The sequence below is a fragment of the Ambystoma mexicanum genome, chromosome 1p, assembly GCF_040938575.1.
Source record: "Ambystoma mexicanum isolate Mex_15411 chromosome 1p, UKY_AmexF1_1, whole genome shotgun sequence".
In the NCBI taxonomy this organism is placed as follows: Eukaryota; Metazoa; Chordata; class Amphibia; order Caudata; family Ambystomatidae; genus Ambystoma; species Ambystoma mexicanum.
The window spans coordinates 649,002,202-649,022,580 of record NC_090921.1 but is presented as its reverse complement, the minus strand read 5'-3'; positions in this window follow the sequence as shown (position 1 = coordinate 649,022,580).

The window sequence follows — 20,379 nt, the reverse complement described above, 5'->3', positions numbered from 1 at the left end:
GCATGTGCACGAGGTGCTGGGGGGTTTAGGGGGCAAAATACGCATACATGTCCTTTAAATAATGACATGTCTGCCCTCTAGGGCCCCCGCGCATCATAGATGGCCATTATCAATTGTGGGTGTGCAAAGTGCTGGCGGGCTCATACATGTCATTTTCTACCACGCATCTATCATAGATGCCCTTTAAAAAGGCTGTGCCTGCTCCCTGGACCCCAGCACCTCACATGCACACAATCAATGTGATTTTGTTTGTATGCAAGGTGCTGGGGGGCCCAGAGAGCAAGCACAGTATTTTATACTAGGCATCTATCATAGATGGCCAGTAAAGAAATACCATCCCTGTCCCCTGGGCACCCTAGCGCCTTGGAATTGGAGAGGATTTTGGCCAGTGGGGAAGGGGTTGTGCAAAAAAGGCATTTTTAAAATGCCTTTGTTGTACAATCCTCCTTTCCCCACTCACCAAAATCAGCTCCCCAGCCCAGCACAAACGCACACATATTTACATAACATTCAAACACAGTGTGCACTCGCTCACTCACACGTGCACCCATCATCATACATTCACTCACAACACAAGCATACACAAATCCATACACATTTCAATAAAGATTAACATACCTTCTGCCCTGGTCCGGAAGTTTCTTCCAAGTGCCCTAGCTCCCACGTAGCACAAACAGGAATCAGGAAAGCAAGAGCCTTCTGGTTTCTGCACATGCAGGCAGGAGCCAGGGCGCTGATGATGAAGCGCCCCTCTAGATTTGTATGTATGGTGAGACGCAAGAGTGCCCCCTTGCACATTCAAACATGCATTTCCACAGCCAGCATTCCCATTGGGCTACACGGGTATCAGGCAGCAGGCAGTTCGGCGAGCAAGGCTGGATAGACGGCTGAACAATGGCCTACATGGTGGCTCAGGGGCAGGAATCGGTGTCTCAGTGCTGGTCGGCTTTTCTGAAGCACTGGTCCAGGCCTCTCTGACAGCTTTAGCGACTGGCGTAACAACAGTGCAGTCGTTGCAGCTTGAGGGACTTGACTTCTTCAAAAATGGCCTTTGAGGTGGACATCGGTAGATGCTTGTCGATGCACTTCTCCTAACTTCTTCACTGGGCTCGTGTTGTCCTTTAAGGTGGATGGCCCAAAGCTGAAGAGAGTGTTCCAAGCAGCTGCCTTGTCCTTAGTTTCGTTCAGAGACTCTCTGGCACTTCCCACCTAAGAAGCTTGCTGCAGAGCCCAGCAGGGCATGCTGTGTGCTGGCTGGGTACCGCTTCAGGGCTACTTTAGTGTCCTCTGGATTCTGTATCTCCCTCTCTTTACTGGGACATTTTTAGGGGAGGGTCTTGCTTCCCTCTTGGAGGTCCTAGCCTTCCTTCACTGGTGGCAGACTGTACCTTCACGCGGGGTCAAATGATGAATTGTTCCTTCTACTTCTGGTGAAGCCTTCAGATGCCTACCCAAAAGATGGTCTCAACCCTCTTTTAAAGCCAAATGGATCAAAGGGTTTGGTGTAGGCTAAACTTACCTTAATTAACCAATCCTGGGTAGCCACCAACAATCTCTGGCATGCATGAGGTCATAACCAGAGTGCTTTGCAAAAGAAAAGGTAAAGGGGTGAAAACATGTTATAATAAGTCCCACCCATCTTCCTGTCTGTTGTGGGTCAAAGGGTCTCTCTGGTCAGTGGAGCTCTTTGTGGTTCCTGCTTAAAGCGCCAGGACTCCCTTGAAGCTGCGGTGAGACTAGACTTGCTTGCACCGTCAATCCACATACTTGTACCTTCTGAATGGGGTACCCCTGTGGGGATGACTACTGTAATGTACGCAGTCCCAGACATGACATTTCACTGTCAATCGTTACTTAGGGCGGTTGCTAGCTTCAGGATAACACAGTGCATGAAAAGTTGTTGGGGGTTTCCTGCCTCCTTTGTTAACCTCTGCAACCAGGGCCATGTGGGTCTGTTTGAAGTATACTCTATTGATATGTTAATTTAGTTAATTGCTGCCATCTGCTTCAGGGCCCAAGAAAAGAGCTGGGTTGATCCATGGATCCTTTGTTAGTCATTTAGGCAGTCTATGGTAGGGGGAAGGTTTGGACCTCACCCTTCTGGAGATGTCTTGTGTACTCCACCCACCTACATATGACAGGGGGACAGAGCCTGTAGGCTGTGTCTACCGTCCACCCAGTGTACACCAGTATATGTGTATATCGCACAGTGAGCCTAGGCAAATGTGTGTGGAGCAGCCCCCACATATTCCGGAGGTTGATCTACCATCATTCAATTTCATAACACATTTTTAAAAATCCCAGCTGAGCGTAGACCCACCATGCAGATGGTCGTATTCTTACCTCCACCAACTAGGTGGCCTAGGTAAGTTGCTGTGCCCTGCGCTATCTGGCACTTTGTGACCTTGATAGTTAGACTTGCATTCTGTAGTGCCTGAAGCACTTGTTTCAGGTGGGATAAGTGATCCTCCTAGGTGTAGCTGAACACAGCAATGTCATCTAAATATTCAACACTGAAGTTTTCCAGACCAGACAAACCAGGTTAAACATCCACTGAAAAGTGGCAGGGGCATTCTTTAATCCGAAAGGCATCACCGTGAACTGATAATGTCCTTCTGGGGTTCAGAATGCTGATTTCTCACTCGCTCCATCCGTCAAGCCGACCTGCCAGTACCCTGCCGTGAAGTCAAAGGTACTCATGTACTTGGCACCGCCGAGGTGTGTCAATGAGCTCATCTACCTGAGGAATGGGATGAGCACCTGTCTTCATGACAAGTGTGTGATGCTTCAAATGTCTGCCCACTTGTCTTTCCCAGCTCTATGAAACTCTTGAGATACTGTTCTGGGGTTTTACACAACATCCTGAGGTGGGCCGTCTTCATGTTCTCATAAACAGGCCTTTTCTGTGGCGTTAACTGAAGAATTGCATCAGTTCCTGGTGTTGGTAAGCGACTCATCAGAGGTGCACCCTACAGTTCCTCTTCCACCTCCTGTAGCTGACAAGCAAGCTCGAGAGCTTCAAACCAGTCAAAAATATGCTCCCCCACTTTGTAAGCCTGCATTAAGTCTTTGAAGATGTTCCATTGGTGTTTATCCCGGGCACCCTGGTTCGAGCCACTACCGCTGCTTTCATGAGAGGTGGATCTGTTGGCCTCCTTCTCCTCTTCGAGCACCAGCTTGCGCAGCTCTATGGTTACCTTGTACCGCTGTTACTGTTCCTCTAGCACTAGTCTCCTTTCTCTAGCAGGAGCTTTCTAGCCGCTACGTTGTTAAAAGCCGAAACATTTACAGGGCCACGTACAAACCTTGCTGAAGCCTTGGACCTGCGGGATGCCGCACTAGCCTGTCATGATGCCTACCCCTGGGGAACCAGACCAGGTCCAGCAACCCCGGAGGCAGGCATCAAGTTATTTTGAGCAAGCCCAAAAACCCCTGCTAGGGGCTGTTTGGGTGTGGTCCTGGAGCCTATGGTGCCAGGCTCATATGGAGAGTCAGTCCTGGCGCCATAGGCGCCAGGCTCATAGAGTAAAGCTTACCTGATGCAGACCATGCTGCAGAGCTCCAAGCCAAATGAGGCTTGGAAGGGACTATTTTACCTAGGGACTATTTTTTACTCAGGTGGGGCTGGGGAGGAATACTTACCTGGGACTACTTTGGAGGCTATTTAAACCACGCCCGAAGAGCAGAACACGCTTCGCGTTATTCTGCATCCAGCAGCGCAAAGCAGCGCAAGTCTCACCGTGTCTGCAAGCCTGCATCCAGTCTTCTGCCACGCCCGCCTCGAGTCTGCAGCTCCTAGAAAAAGGGAGGAACAGAAGGAGAAAAGGTTAGAATAAGAGCAAAACCTTCGATCCTTACCTGAATTCCGCTTCCACCGCGCCTTCGAGCTGGAAGAAAGAAGTATTTACGCGAGCCGCCTCGCCTGCTGCAGCGCCGCGTGGAACTCACCAGCCTTCGCAGCATCCTCACGATCCACTGCATCCTTCTGCATGTTCCCGCCGCACTCCGGCACCTAAGGGGAACACAAGAACAGCAAAGGTGAGCCAAGGGAATAAACAGAGGCAATAGTAACTACACCCATAAGACTTACCTGATTACCGCCGGGGTACTATTCCTCTTCACGGGTCGGCGCAGTCTCCATTGCATCCTCGCCATACCCCGGCCCCTAAGGGGAACAAAAGGACAACAAGGTGAGACAAAGGGACAAACAAGGGGAACTCTTCTCACCACAATAGACTTACCTAATTTTACCGCCGGAGGCATTATTCCCCGAACTTCATATTTTCTCTCCACACCTGAATAAGGGAGCAAGCAACAGGTTACATTCTGGCCTTATTTTATTGAACTGTGTAGGATAAGACAAATCCTTACCTGAATTTTGTCAGCTACCACGAGGAACTCTTCGCTGGGGTCAAGCTGCAAACTGCAAGGAATCGGACAAGAGTGAAAGTCAGACATGTGAACTCTTCCGAACTACATACTTTTCGGAGTCAATATTGTTCTGGAGCTCACCAATTCCTTCGAGCCAGTGAAGCAACTGGTTATCAACACGCCCCTGCGCTCAATGCAGGATGGAGAGCTCATCTTTTCAAACCATCAGGTGAGACTACAACAGGGGATATCAAAGGTGATCTGTGGGGAGAACAGCGGGGGTGGGGTGATTTACGCTCAACTCCACGGGTGGTTAATTCCCTTTCTCCATTTGCAGAAGAATATTCCTACGGGCCAAGCAAACGATGCTAGGTGGGCCAGTCCAGTCCGTCATCTCGGCCTTACGCGTCACATTGGTGGAGACCGCAGCTGTCCAGGTCAGATCGACGCCTCTGTGGGAGCCAGGTGAGCGTAACATAGCCCCTGACCTTACTGACACTCTAAAGTGTTGAGAAACCATGCTTGTCCCGAGGCGGGATGGTTGGTGATAAACACTGCTCATGCTGTCTTCCTCGTTATCTTCCACTACCCCTTCCGGAAGGTCTTCTTCATTCGAGTACAGAGGATGTAACCTGTCTCCTGGGGTGTTCTCCCCAACCGCCCTCGCAATAGCAAAGCTTGGAGGCTGGTCAGCAACTCAGTTTTATTAACCTTAGTGCTGTAGGAAAGTCCCATACCTTGACATAGGAAGTGCAGGGCATTCTTGGTCATGCCTTTCACAGTCTCTAGGTCAAGATCCATGATTATTTAACAATACCTAGCAGTGTTTAAACCTTGCCTTCAACAGTACTTTTATCGTTGGGTGACTAAGCTGTGCGCATGGCTCCAACTCGCTCCAACCACCTGCCACCAATGTGAGAAATCAACTTCTGGGGCACCAGTGGTCCAGGGATGAATATTGGTTTCTAAACCATCAATCAAGCCCACACCTCTAGTACAATCAGAGAAGAGGAAATATATGAATACCCGAAGAGCAACCTAACTATAAAAGACCTAACGAAAACAAGACTACTCACATCACTAGAGGAAAACAAGGAGATTCCAGAAAAAGACCTTATTGACCATCTAGAAATACGCCACAGTGTACTAAGAGAAAGTAAACTCAAACCCTAATCCAAATTCATTCCCATAATACAACAGGGAAATTGCATTAATGCTTTTCTTAAAGCTGTAACTAAAGACATTGAACTAGCAAGGGACAGACCCACTACTAGAAGGATGCATAGCAATCTAAATCAAAAAGAAAAAATGTCCCTAAACAATCTCAAGTGCAATAAAGAAATAATAATAAAAAAGAGGCTGACAAAGGTGGGAACATTGTGATCCTAAACAGAATGACTACATCAGAATGGCTGATGAACGTTTGGCCATTCTGGGGTGTTACAAAATTGTGCAAAAAAGCTTTATAGCAAAGAGTATAAAAGAATTACTGAGACTAGTCAACAAATGGCACAGAAAACTGCTTATTAATGATGATGAACACTCATTTATGATCATCAACAAACTAAGGGTCCCAACAATTTACTTTCTACCGAAAATTCATAAGGAGTATACTAAACTATCGGAAGTAACACCAGTTGTTAGCGGCATTGGGTGGGCAATGGAGAATGTATCAAAATTCATTGAGAAAATGATCAGACCTGAGCTGTACAAACTAAATTTGTACACATGTGATACTATGCACATATTAGTAATCCTGAATTATGTGAAATGGAGAGAGGATTACCTGTTGGTCACCATGGATGTAAAACTATTGTATACATGTATAGATAACAACTTGGCAAATCAAAACCATTGATTTCACCTATGTGAATGTATCAGCTTCACACTTTATGTTCATAGAAATTATAAAAGAATGAATGAACTTTGTGCTAAAAAATTATGTATTTCTATTCTATGAGTAACTATAACAACAATCCAAGGACATTGCAATGGGTACATTTTTGCACCAACTATGGCAAATTTGTTCGTAGGGGAATTTGAACACAAACATGCATTCAAACACCCAAGCCTGTCACAGAAAACTATTAAATAGCAGCGATACATCGATGATATTCTCATTATATGGAATGGTACCGAGATGGAAATTAATGAATTTTGTAGATATCTGAATGACAGTAACTTTGGATTGCAATTTACAATTAAGATAAGCAGAATGGAGGTGACATTCCTAGACCTATACATATATGTGGACGGTGACAAGCTAAAAATTAGAACATACCGTAAAAGGACTGAAGCTAATGCCACCTTACAGGCAGATAGCTGTCACTTAAAAAGTACAATTGACAACATTCCCATTGGGGGATTCACAAGGTCAAGAAGGAATTGCAGTCAGGATAATACCAATGCCACTGAATGTAGGCACATCCAAGACAGATTTGGCTCAAGAGGATACACCAAGAAGTGTATTCAAAGATCAATAACCAAAAGTGGACAGCAAACAAAGTGGAGAGTTCCTAAAACCCAAGGACAGAAACACAATTCAGCAAACTGACACAATAAGGATGATCACACAATCCACAAGGGACAATGCAATAATATGAAAAATCTTTTTAAAAAACTGGTACTTGCTACAATTTGATGCAGACTTAGGAAACTACATATCAGACAAGCCAAACATAATCTACACTACACACTGAACTAAGCCCGAGCTAGATGGACATAACCAGACATGAACATCAAACAAATATTCTGACTGGTAAACCTATCAAGGGATTTTACAAATGTACAAATTGTATCATGTGCTAAAATGCCCTGAACAACATCCAGAGTTACAAAACTGCAAATGGAAGTGACGTCCGAATCAATGAATGTATTAATTGTCGAACAACATATGGAATATATGTGTTAATGTGTATGCAATAAAATCTATGTAGTTAATACTATACACAAACTAAGAGTGAGAATCACAGAGTGAGAATCACAGAGCATTTGGGTAGCATCTCCAGCCCAGCAAATATATCTGCATTATCGGAACAATGGGCTAAAGATCACCAAAAGGATAAAAAAGAGGATATCAAATTCTTTGGAGCAAAACATCTAGACCTAGACAAAAGACTATGTAATCATGAAAAAAGCCTATGTCAACATGAATGTAAACTCATTAGTAACTTAAAATCAATCAATGATGATTTGAACACTGACACTGAAATGCATCACTTTCTTTAAACAAATTAGATCTAGAAATGATGAATGAATGGAGTAGATGTGGATTTATGGTGACTCATGTTACCCCAACCCACATACAGCCATTGAGAGAGCAATAGAAAGATAAAGCCTGGGCCATGTGATAATGAACACATACAATACTGTAATTTGGAGGCCATCTGATAGCAATATCATTGCAACTCTTTGGAGAGACAAATCCCTGACCGCCTTTGGCGACATCATTTACAGACCTGCTATGTGACTGGTAAGCTGAACCAAGAAATGTGAAATTTAGAAATGTTTCGATTTCTTCTCACAAAAACTGTTTGTTTCATACAACCTCTTATTTTTTCAAAACATTTGTTTTCTTTTTTGCTTACCTATTTGTGTGATTTTGCCTAATTGTTTTAATACATGTTCTTTTTCTGTGTATTTATATATATTAATTGTTCTTTCAAATATTTGTTCTCCTATGTAAAACAAACCTTTGCTACAAAATTTAATGCCACGTCTTCATTTGTAATTGAATACATTTATATAATTTATGATACAATCACTTAATGGCTTCCAGAATTTGATTTGGCTCTTATCAGAGTTATTGTGATATCATAACGGATACACAGAACAATTTAAGTTTATGATTTATTGAACCTACCCTTTTACCACGGTGGAGTCTGTTATTTTTGTTCAGATTTGTGTCCTATTCCGCCGTGCTTAATAGGACCCTCCCACCTTTTGTATGCGACATCATTTACATAAGCACCAGCAGAGAATAATGGTCCAAAAGCCCCGATCACGTGACAATGATAAATATAGGCTAATCAAAGATTAAAGAGGTCTGACTTCTTCACCAAGGTAATCCACTGACAGACCAATTTAGGAACACAACCATCATAGCCTTGCACTCCGCACCGGAGTGCAAGGCTATGATGCGGAGTGCAGAGTCTATAATAGAGACATAGAAACTGAAATATATATACACGGTAATCATGCTGGGTTTAAATAGGTAAATAAGGAAATGAACAACATTACTGTGCAGGCATTTTTATTCAAAAAGGTTTGAATGCGAATAACAAAAAATTGTGATTGAAGGTTTATCAACAAGTACCAATCTAGCACAAAAATATATCACCTTCTCTGATTTAAGACTGATGCTACTCGAATGTCACAGCACCACGCGATTTGGAACAAGAGCAACGCTATGTGGCTAACTATGATCACTCGGTCGTGCGTACATCATAAAGACAAACTAAATAAGAGACGAACATACAGACTGCCGCGCATGGGTAACCAGACGCACAGAAGCTAGCCGTAACCACGGAATCTAAGACTCAATTAGGTAAGAGCAATTGCTGATAGCAATGGATAGTGCGTCCAATACTTAGTATAGAATTACTTCTACTCTCACAGGTTTTGGCCCATACAATTCCAGTACGTTTGCACAAACTAAACACACTGGAACGACACTTATAAACTCTGCAGCAATCTCATACCCTAACGATATGAACATGTCTGCACAAACTTAATACACTGGAATACCACTTACAAGCGCATGACAAATGTGCTAAAATGGGCTAACTCAGCCGCATTTGATATAACAAGACAATTCCTTATGTTGAACAAAGTAAATGTAACACAGAGAATATATGGTACAGCTAAACGGTAAACTTGAAATGCCTTTAACAAATGCTGCTTAACAATAACTGCGGTTCTCTGTTTCAAGCGGAGAATAATGTAAGGCATCAAATATATCTGGCAACTTAACGCTAAACTAGGAAGTAACACCGCTAGAAAACGCTCTCCACGTAACACAGATCAGATAAACTAGTCGCACCATACTCAACATATCACAATGCTATAATTAACGAAGATGCAACTGGACAAGGGACATTAATATATTGCCACGACGCTTATAAGGTGATAGATTGTATAATGCCTTATGGCAAGAAATTACAAATCTAATGTAGTTATATAGAAACAACCTTATGATGTAAAAGACAGGCACTGATACGGTTCACACAGTACCGGAGCACTTCATATACTGGCACTTGGGCTAACGTTTATTAATATATCTTACGTGAAATATATCATTTTGTCACTGAATAGGATACAGATTCAAAACAGAAAGATACCGAACAAAGGTCCACTACTTGAGTGACCTCGAAGGATTCTGGACCCGGAGTAATTTAGAAGACAATGAGAATAAGTCAAACCGATAACTTCAAATTGTATAATTTACCTTACTCTAAGGTGAGCAACGCCTATATTGACTAATTGGTAACCATCACATACGTCAATGTGATCTAAATTACGAACTCTAAAACCCAAATCTTCCCCTTACCCATTATCCTCTACAGAATCATAAGGCACTCATTCACTCAGCATTATAGACTATAACAATATAAAGGAAAACAATGTTTTTCTAATATGAATTCTGTTCAGACAAAAACAATGTGTTAAAAGGTAAATGTTGGAAAAGAACACAAATTATTGAATGACTGATCATATTTGTGGCTTGAGAAAGCCCATGCAAGGGCAAAACACATGCACATGCCTCCTAACGGAGTTTGTTGGCACTACTGTATTAACATTAATGTTTGAAACACTTATATGAACACCTATTGAGGATTTGAAGAAACCTAGGCACCACTGTTTATCATTGATGTCTGGACCATATATATGATTTCTTATTGATGATTTGAATAAACTTAAAATACTGGAAACAGCTCCAGAACGAATGCTGATTCATGTAGTAGATAAATCCTAAAAAGAAACAGTGAACTAAGTGCACAGGCTAACATAGAACACACAAGACTCACAAACCATCAATCAGCCCCACACCTCTAGTACACCAGAAGGGATCCGAATAGATTGGAAACACAAGCAAATTATAAACCTTCTTGTCCAATTTTGGTAATGTGGACGGAATGGCAGGCTTATCTCCGAATGGTTGTGGGTCGTTGGATAGATGCAACACAGCGAAAATACGATTTACTGCAATATGACCACAAAAAAAAAACAAATCCCAAAAGACCTATTTTTGTCTTCTTTTTTTCCTCCAGGTTTAACCACATATATATGCGGGGGAGACACCCCATTCTCCCCTTACCCCTCCTCATGTTTTATTAACTTCACACACACACCCCCAGCATATATATGCAGTCAAATTGGGCACCCCGAATTCAGTCTTTTGTGATTCGGTCTTTTCTACCTCAATATTTTTGGGTATTACCGAAAATACAATTATTACCTTATGATAAAAGGGACTGTGCAGTCAAGGTTGTATTCAAGGTTGTATACAAATATCTACTTTATTATTATCACAATGGACAGTTCTAGAAACAGTAGAAATACAACCCACCCTGTAAAGGAATGCAAAGGACAGACAGTTTCAAAGGAGGAAAAGGGATGCACTCTGGATACTGACAGGAGGGTAGTTGGTATAGTAAATAATCACAACAGTTCAAGGATACTTGGTTTCAGCACAAAGGGAGCAATGGGTCATAAAATGTCACGAGGGGCCTTCATAGAAGGACCAGGGGAACAGAAGCACAATGTACCTTGTGCTGTAGAAGTTCTTGGTGGCCGACAGGGTCCAGTCAGTTTCGGGTGCTTTGCGGCTTCTGCGACAGATTTCAAGATGGGAGACAGCTGAGGGAATCAGGTGACAGGCAGTTTGGTGAGCGAGGCTGGCCTACACAGCAGTTCGGGTCAGGAATCGTCTCAGTGCTGGTTGGCATTACTGAAGCACTGGTCGAGGAGTCTCTGATGTATTTAGCGACTGCGGCATAAAAACAGTCAGCAGCGCAGTCGGTTGCAGCACGAGGGGCTTGGCTGGCTTATAAATGTCCTTTAAGGCGAACATCATTAGATGCTTGTCGATGCACTTATCCTAGCTTCTTCACAGGTCTTGTGTCATCCTTTAAGGCGGACAAGCCAAAGCTGAGTAGAGTGCTGCAAGCAGCTGCCTTGTCCTTGATTTGGTTCAGAGATGCTTTGGCCTTTCCCACCTAGGAAGCTTGCTGCTGAGCCTAGAACGGCATGCTGTGTGCTGTGTGCTGGCTGGGTAGTTGTTCTGGGGTTGCTTGAGGGTCATCTGGATTCGGTATCTCCCTTTATTCCCTAGGGAGATGTTTAGGAGAGGGATCTTGCTTCCATCTTAGAGGTCCTGGCCTTCCTTCACTGGCAGAAGATGTAGGTCAGATTGAACCTTCAGCCAGGGTCCAATGATGAGTTTTTCCTTCTGCTTCCGGTGAATCCTTCAGACGTTCTGCACAAAAGAGTGGCTCGACCCTCTTTTAAATTCAAATGGACCACAGGGATTGGTGTAGGATAAGCCTACCTTTATGAACCAATTCTGGATCCACACCAACAATCTCCTGTATGTGTGAGGTCATAACAAGAGTGTTTTGCAACAGAAAAGGTAAAGGGGTGAAAACATGTAATACTAAATTCCACCCATCTTCCTGTCTGTTGTGGATCAAAGGGTCTCTCTGGTCAATGGTGCTCTCTCTGGTTCCTAATTAAAGCGGCAGGTCTCCCTTGAAGCTACAGCGAGACCAGACTTTCTGGCATTGTCAATCCACATACTGGCCCAGTACCCTATGCCTAATAAATCCCATTCCCTCAGATTTGGATTTTTTTTTCAATGCTCCTGTTTAATCTCCTTCTCGATTTTTCCTTTGCAGCAATGGAGAAGGCTTCAAGCCACTGCTTCTGGGGTGCAATTTCACACCAAAACATGTCTGTGCCCGGCAGGCTTTGCACCAGGATCCTTAGTGTCAACTGCATCTGTGCCAACAAGCATCCCCTTCCTAATGTGGTGAGGCCTTTCCCAATCAAGTGCAAGACAATAATTTAGGGTGCCGGCCTCCATCAAAGCTGCCTGTGCACCACTACAGCAATGAATGCCATCTCATGTCCGACGTGTGCAGCCAAACCACTTCTGTATTTTTCAGTCCCATGTTGGGACCTCTGTTCCTTGTTGTGCTCTTTTCTTAGCCCGAACCACAAACTAATGCCCCATAAGCCACATATCATCACCTGCCAATACAAGGAGAAGTGCTAAAAACTATTAAACCAGACCAAGGACAAAGAACAGTACATCAATTCCGCCAGTGCAGAAGCGCAGGTCATCAGTGCAACCTCCACCATTATTTAAAAATGCGGCAGGGTCTTCCCTTTGTTCAACTTTCAAAGGGGACGGGCTGCCCTCTGGCCTCACAGATAGTCGATAGTGGTCCGAATCCCATCTACCTATCCTTTTAATCGCAGGTGCAGGAATCCCTTGCAAGAAGGCCATGGTGGCGGCCCCTATCCTTAAGCTGTGGGAGGACCAGCCCTTGCCATGTATTCCGACCTTTGTCAGGATGATTGATAAAACATTTTGAAACTGGCAAATGGTCAGGGGGCTCCACTGTCATGTACTAGTAAGGGGGGGCTCATGGGGTGCCTGCTTGCCAGGTAAAGCTTCATTAACCAAACAGGGCTGCAGTCCTTGCCAGGGGATGCAGACAAGTTGATCCACTTTCCTTTCCCCTCCTATTCGGTCTTAGATTTTCTCAACCTGATTCTTAACCCCTCAACAGTGCAGTTGGCGATAAAGGCAACATCAGCTGCTGAGAGGGCTTTCCCTGACTGATCATCTATGCTGGCCATGACCAGTTAGCTGACCCGGAAAGCCACAAAAAATGCCTGAGCAAAAGCAAACTTGAATAATGACACCTCATAAGCATTGAGACATACTTCGGACATGTCTTTAAGTAGTTTCTGCCATAACTCAAAATCAATTGGCTTGCGCGCATCCTTCCTGGGACCTTCTATATGGCCCCATCCTTTCAATGCTGCCCGTACTACAAAACATTTTGTAGGGGCCCCATTACTCAGTAACTTGCTGTAAAAGTCTTTTGCTGCTACGTGCCCTGTGAAACATTCCCTCCCCGTGGGCCCACACTACAAATGAGCACACCTCTTCTTCCTGTGTTCTATCTAAACCGCCCAACCTATGTCATACACTCAGAAACCTACTGTAGCCCTACTGGTACCTGGTGTAGGCGATCGCTCCAATAGGTCCCAGGGCGTCTGGTCCATGACACCAGCTGCCACCAATCACTGTTGAACTGTGCCCCCTTCTCTCTGGATGCCGGATGAGCCTTTCAGAACTTGTTCCATTGAAAACGAGAAAGAGTGTCAGCTGCAATGTTCACAACACCCTGTACATGGCGGGCCCTGAACTTTATATTAAGGTATTAAGGTATACGCAGATCTCAACCAACTTCCTGAAGAGGCTCAGTACAGTCGGGCAAGATGCTGATTGTAAGTTAAAGGCTTGTACCACTGCTTTATTGTCTGACCAAAAGTGCACCCTTCTGTTACACAACTCCTTTGGCCGTAACATAGGTGCCATCTGAATAGGGGAGAGCCCTAGTGCCATGATATTCATGGTCCCACCCTTCTTGCGTCATCGGGTCAGCCATTTCTGAGCACACTATTCCTGCCCCAGGATGACCCTGATACCTTAATTACCTGATGCATCAGAGTAAATGTGTAGCTCCCCACTTGTTTCCAATGGGGTCCTCCATAACTGCACTCCGCTAAACCCTATCAAGAATGACCACCAGATTTTCAGGTCCTCTTTTAGGGCAGAACCGAGCCGGACATGATGGTATTTCTGTGCAACCCCTGCTGTTGTCCTTTACAACCTTCGTGCAAACATCCGGTGGTCCTGTCTTTAGATAGGTTGTTCCCTATTTCGGAACAGAGGGTAACCTGCAAGTGCCCTTTGTTGTGTCAATTTCTATAGCCAAAAATGTTATCACCTCTGGAAGGAAGAGAGCACATGAGCGCAATCCCCTGACCCTTTCCTTCTTATGAAAATGAAATCTTCCAAGTAGTGAATGATGCTTCCCCGCTACTCCTCCCTGCGTGCTGCTCATTCCAAAAAAAGTACTGAAAGCCTCAAATAGTGCTCAAGACTCCAGGGAGCCCATGGGCATACACTTGTCCATGTAAAACATGCCCTCGCAATGGAATCCCAGCAAGAGGATACTGTTGGGTGCACCGGCAGTAGCCGGAATGCAGATGTTATGTCTACTTTGGGCAGTAGTGCCCCCTTGCCCACGGTGGCTACTAGGTGTATGACTTGGTCAAAGGCATAGTACACTGAGAAATGTCCAGGGTCGAGGCAGTCATTGACATAGTCACCTTTTGGGAATGATAAGTGATGGATCATCCTGAACTTCCCCTGCTCCTTCATGGGAACAATGCCCAATGGGAACACAATGAAATTGGGCAGGGGGGGAGGGTGAAGGGGCCTACCACCCTGCCCAGCTCCAATTCCTTCTTTATTTTCTCACTGACCACTTTCGGCTGTTTGAGTGCGCACGGTAAGTTCTTTGCAACCACACCATCAACGGACCCTCATAAGGTATCTGGAAACCACCCCTAAAACCTTTGTATAATAAACTGCGCTCCTTGTTTTTTGGATAATCATTTAAAAATTCCTGTAGCACTTGTCTGTGAACCAGGGAGGTGCTTTTTTTGACAAGTTGGGTCTATTGAGAACTCTGTGTTGCCCTCTACCTGTGGTACACCCTTCATACCGGTATAATTTGGCAGCTGGGTGTCCACTACCACATTTTGAGCATTCATGGGTAAATCGGCACTTGTCCCCAACTACCCGACCCCCCGTTAAACATCCTGTGAGCTTAGTCAAATGTTCTTGTGCCATCTGTGGCCCTCGCCCCCTGACGTTGACCATTGTTCCTGTGTACCCGCTCCTTTCTCTTTGGAGTCCAGAGGCCTTGACAAAAGGGCCGCTAGATTGCTTTCTGGTTGAGCTCATATTTGCCATACCACACTTTCCATGTGTCTCTTTCCACTTCACCAGTCATCTGACTGGCCCTGTCCTTACCACCCTTGTAGGGCATCCAAACTTCAATGTCCTTCTGATCCCATGTCATATCGGGAACCAGCGCCATCTTGAATCTAAAATCACGGTCATAATCTATCCATCCAGTGGAGCCATACCTCTTTTGCTCATTGACAATAGTGTCCCTGTACTTTCACAATGCAGCCCTCTGCTCTGGAAATGTTTCCACCATTACTGCTGCTAGCAAAGAGAATGTCTTGTTCCAGTTAGTCATGTTCTCTTCCACCCTTCTTCTCTTCTGACTCTTCTTATCTTGCTCCATGCTAACAGTAATATCTGGCCCAGCCGTCTCTACTGACAGCAATATCTTGAAGTACTCCCTCACCCATATTAATTCCTTAACCTGTCTAGGAATGTTGCATGCTAGGGTGGATCTGCTAGACAGCAGGGTCGCGATGGTCACTAAGAGTGTGCCACCCACGTGAGGACCATCCTAAAGATTTTCAGTGGGTCCTTGCACCCCCGTCTTCGCATCTGACTTTTGTGGTGCGGGCATCCTTGGAACCAATGTTGTGGCTGTTACCCTTTTATCCCCTTGTCCCCCTAAATCACCCAATCCTATGGACCCCTGTTGCTTCAATGGTGCTGACGTGACCTCTGTTGTGCCAGACAGCGCTACTGCCGGAAGGGTGGTTGGATCCCCCGTAACCCTCACAATTGCAGAAGGCACTGAGGGGCACTCCCAAACTCTGGTTGTGGCCTCCATGGTGGCTCCTTCCCTAAGTGACTGCACCACTCCCAGCAACAACCTCAGCATTTCTTCCAATACCTTACCGTTTTGCCCATTTCCCAACTCATTAGCTGTTGGCAGCTCCAGTGCCCCACTTATTGCCCCATTGCCCAACTTGTTACCTGTTGGTGGCACCAATGCCCCACCTATTGCCCCTTGCTTCAACTCATGAACTTTAGGCAGCTCCACCGGCTGCCCTGCACCAGAGATATGTGCGGGATCTGCCACAACCTGCAAAAACAGTTGTTCCTGTAATCCTGTAACCTCTGGTGACTCCTTTGTGACCCTAACTTTTTGGAAAAGAAATGAAGCTACTAGTGTAGCGAGGATCCCCACCATGCAGGGGGCCCCACCACATCAGGGTGAAGGCTTGGCCAGGGAGGTGCTAAGTAGGGGTTGGAGCTGACCGTGACATGTGGCATGTGGCACATGCCATGTCCAGCTTCAACCCCTTGCCCCATGGCTTACTTGCAGCTCACATGCAGGAACCAGGAAGCTCTCCCAGCTTCGCGGTTCCTGTTTGTGAGCAGCATGGAGGAGCCGAGGGTGGCCTAGAAGGAAGGACCGAAGCTGCAAGGAAAAGGTAAGAAGTTATGTGAAGGGAGGGTGAATGAGAGGTGATGTGATGTGATGTGTGTTTTTGAATGTTCTGGGTGGGTCATTGGGTGGTTGGGTGTGTGCCTGTGTAGAGAATGCAATGAATGGATGTGATAGAAGGTGTGAGTGACTGATGGGTGAATGAGAAGTGATGTGATGTGTGTTTTTGAATGTCCTGTGTTTGCCTGTGTAGAGAATGCAATGAGTGGATGTAAGAGAATGTGTGAGTGACTGGTGGGTTAATGAGAAGTGATGTGATGTGATGTGTGTTTTTTTAATGTTCTGGGTGGGTGGGTGTGTGCCTGTGTAGAGAATGCAATGAGTGGATGTAAGAGAAGGTGTGAGTGACTGGTGGGTGAATGAGAAGTGATATGATGTGTGTTTTTGAATGTTCTAGGTGGGTGGGTACCTGTGTAGAGAATGCAATGAGTGGATAGGTGTGGCCTGTGTAGAGAATGCAATGGGTAGAGGTAAGATAAGATGTATGAGTGAGTGTCTGGTGGGTGAATGAGTATGCATGTGAATGTGATGTGTGTCTTTGAATGTTCTGGGTGGGAGTGTGCCTATGTAGAGAATGCAATGAGTGGATGTAAGAGAAGGCGTGAGTGAGTGACTGGTGGGTGAATGAGCATGAATGTGGTAGTGTGTGTTTAAATGTTCTGGGTGGGGTTTGGTGTCTCCCTGTGTGGTGAACCCAGTGTGAGTGAATGTCAGAGGGGATGTACGGGTGAGTGACCGGCAGGTGAAAGGGGATGCATGTGTGTGTAACGCCTGGGAGACTGGGGATCACTGGAGCATTTTTCGGACATCCTTTATTGACTTTGCATGCTTTCCTGGTATTTTTTTGGAAAGAGTCAAGTTCATGTCTATCATTGTCTAGCTAGTCTGGTATTTTGGTGCAGTCAGCCTAGCCATTGTTTTCTGTGGCCCTGACATTTATTACTCTGCATCTTTAAAAAAGCAAGCATGAAATGAAGTGTTACTGTGCAATTGTTGGTGTAGCGGCCTGTATAATTTATTCTGTAGCATGACTTTTTATTAACTGAGCATCTATGATGAATCAAGCCTAAGTGTTCTTATGGGTCTAAACTGGCTTACATTGGACATGGCAGCAGTGTTGAGGGCTGTGGTGTTGAGCAACGATGGTGCTCAGGAGATGCTGCCCGACTTTACATAGCACGCATCGCTAAGTCCACGCTTCCGTGCCTGTAAGTACCGAAGTTCAGACCTTATGCAGCAAAGCCCTCGCAGGACAAGGCAGCGGTGTTGAGCGATGCTGGTGCGCAGGAGATGCTGCCCGATTATACGTGGCATGCATCACTACATCGACTCACCCTGCTTATAAGAACCAATGATCTGACCCTCTGCAGCACAGCCCTCACAGGACAAGGCTGAGGTGTTGAAGGATGCAGGTGTTGAGCGATGCAAGTGTTGAGTAATGCAGGTGTTGAACGATGCAGGTGTTGAGCGATGCAGGTGACCTCTGCCCTTCTCCCACTTGCATACGCGTTGATCCCCCCTGCAACCATTTCTCAAATCCCTCCACACCGGCATCCCCCCTGCTTTCGGGTGCTCCCTCGCATCTTAGGCCGTGTGCTCTCCCACGCATCTTAGGCCGCATGCGTTCCCTCGTGACGTAGGCCATGTGCACTACCTCGCAACTTAGGCCTGTGCGTTCACTAGTGACTTAGGCAATGTGCACTCCCTGTCTCTCTTGCTGCGTGCCCTCCCTCACATCATAGGTCCTGCATACTGTTCCTGTCTCTCTGGCTGCATGCACTCCCTCGCATCGTAGGTCCTTGCATCCTGTTCAGTTCCGTTCCCACCTTCCTCTCGCAACTCAGCCTTTTCCCTTCTCTGCTCTATTGTGGCACCCAGTATTATGCTTAGATAATAAAAACAATGCAGGCTCTTGGGTATATTGGGTATATTGAAAGAACCTTTCCCCGGTATTATACTCCAGCAAAGATAACATTATCAGGTGCACTCCCTTGTGTGCATGCAGACCAGTCTAATGGGTTTCTTGTATCGTAGCGCTAGCTGACTCATAGATACATTTAAAACCAGGGAATTTTGTTGATACTAAATCCTGGTCAATGATTTAATTTTCAAGACTTGCTCGTGCAGCATTTTTCTCCTGGGTAAACAGCAGCGCACGCCTCCCCAGGTCAGTGCTTTTCTGGATTGTTTAACACAGCAACGCCACAGTGTCCATTGATCTATAGATGAGATGTAGCCTGCATTAGAGATTTCGATTACCCTGTTGCAAATACTGCCCTGTGTATATTTTACATATAGAGCCCACATATAGACCCCACATCGAAAATGGAAAATGACATTCCCCAACTGTGTTATCGTGGACAAATCATGCCTCCCTCTGTGGCTTGGTTGTTATATCTGGCTGAATTTAGAGTGCCTGGAAACATGGGCGCTAGTTGCATCTGAAAAGTCTGAAGGTCGTTTGCCATCACTTCCTGTGATGTCACTTGGGGGCAAGGTCAAATTACGTCACTTCATGTAATGTCATCAGGGGGTCATGGGTCGTGTGATGTCACTTCCACTACCCCTGGCATTTTGGTGAAAAGGTGTCCCTGACCCCTAGGTTGACGCATTGCCCTCTTTTGTTTTGGTTGCTCTTTGGTGGACATCTCGGTCGGCGGCGGGGTGTCTATGGAGATGGGTGGGCAGATATATGCCAGAACTACTTGTTCGTGTGTAACACCTCGTGCTCCTCCTCCAGCTGCGCATTCTCTCTTTAAAGCGTGCCCATAGCTCGCCCTCATCCTTCAACTCATGGCCACTGGCGCCGTTGGAGCTACCCTCGGCCTGGTCGCTGGTGAACATGACCAGTGACCCTTCTTCCGACATTCCAAATGGACCTATGATGATAGGAACAGAATGTAGCTGTTATAGAGTGTGTCTCGTGCACTTGTCCTGCAATGTTTCCTAAACGTTCCCGTACCAAACGCTATTATTTGCTCTTTACTATGTAGTTTCCTGGAGGTCACCTCCTCTACCAGTGATGCAGTCACTTCTTTCCTACAGAGTTTTTGAACATAAAAAACCTTATCAATATTTTTCAGCTCTGCTCCTGTGTCGTGTATTATAGTGACCAACCTGCCAATCATCCTCTGTCCTTGCAATATATCCTTCTATCTGTGATAGCACATAAAACATTCCTCTTATCACAAGATGTTTTGATGGTAAAACATTTTCTGTCCCCAACCTGGGACGCCTCCTAGTTCCTTACGTTGTAACACATTATGTGTGGTCGCATTATACAAATAAATAAATAAATAAATAAATAAACAAATCAGCATTCTGGGTCTTGCCTTTTCCTTGCAAGCGAACTATACCCCTAAAACTGCCAGGATGGGTCCTTGATGCCCAGCGTAGCGTGCAATGTGTGATGCACTGTGCCAATGTGCACCCTTTTAAGCCACTAACAAAACAAGATCCTTGTTCTAGGGGAAAGGAAATTGCTGATGGGCCCATAGGTCAGCGCTCACCCTCTAGAACTTGTAAGACAAGATAGCTGCACCAT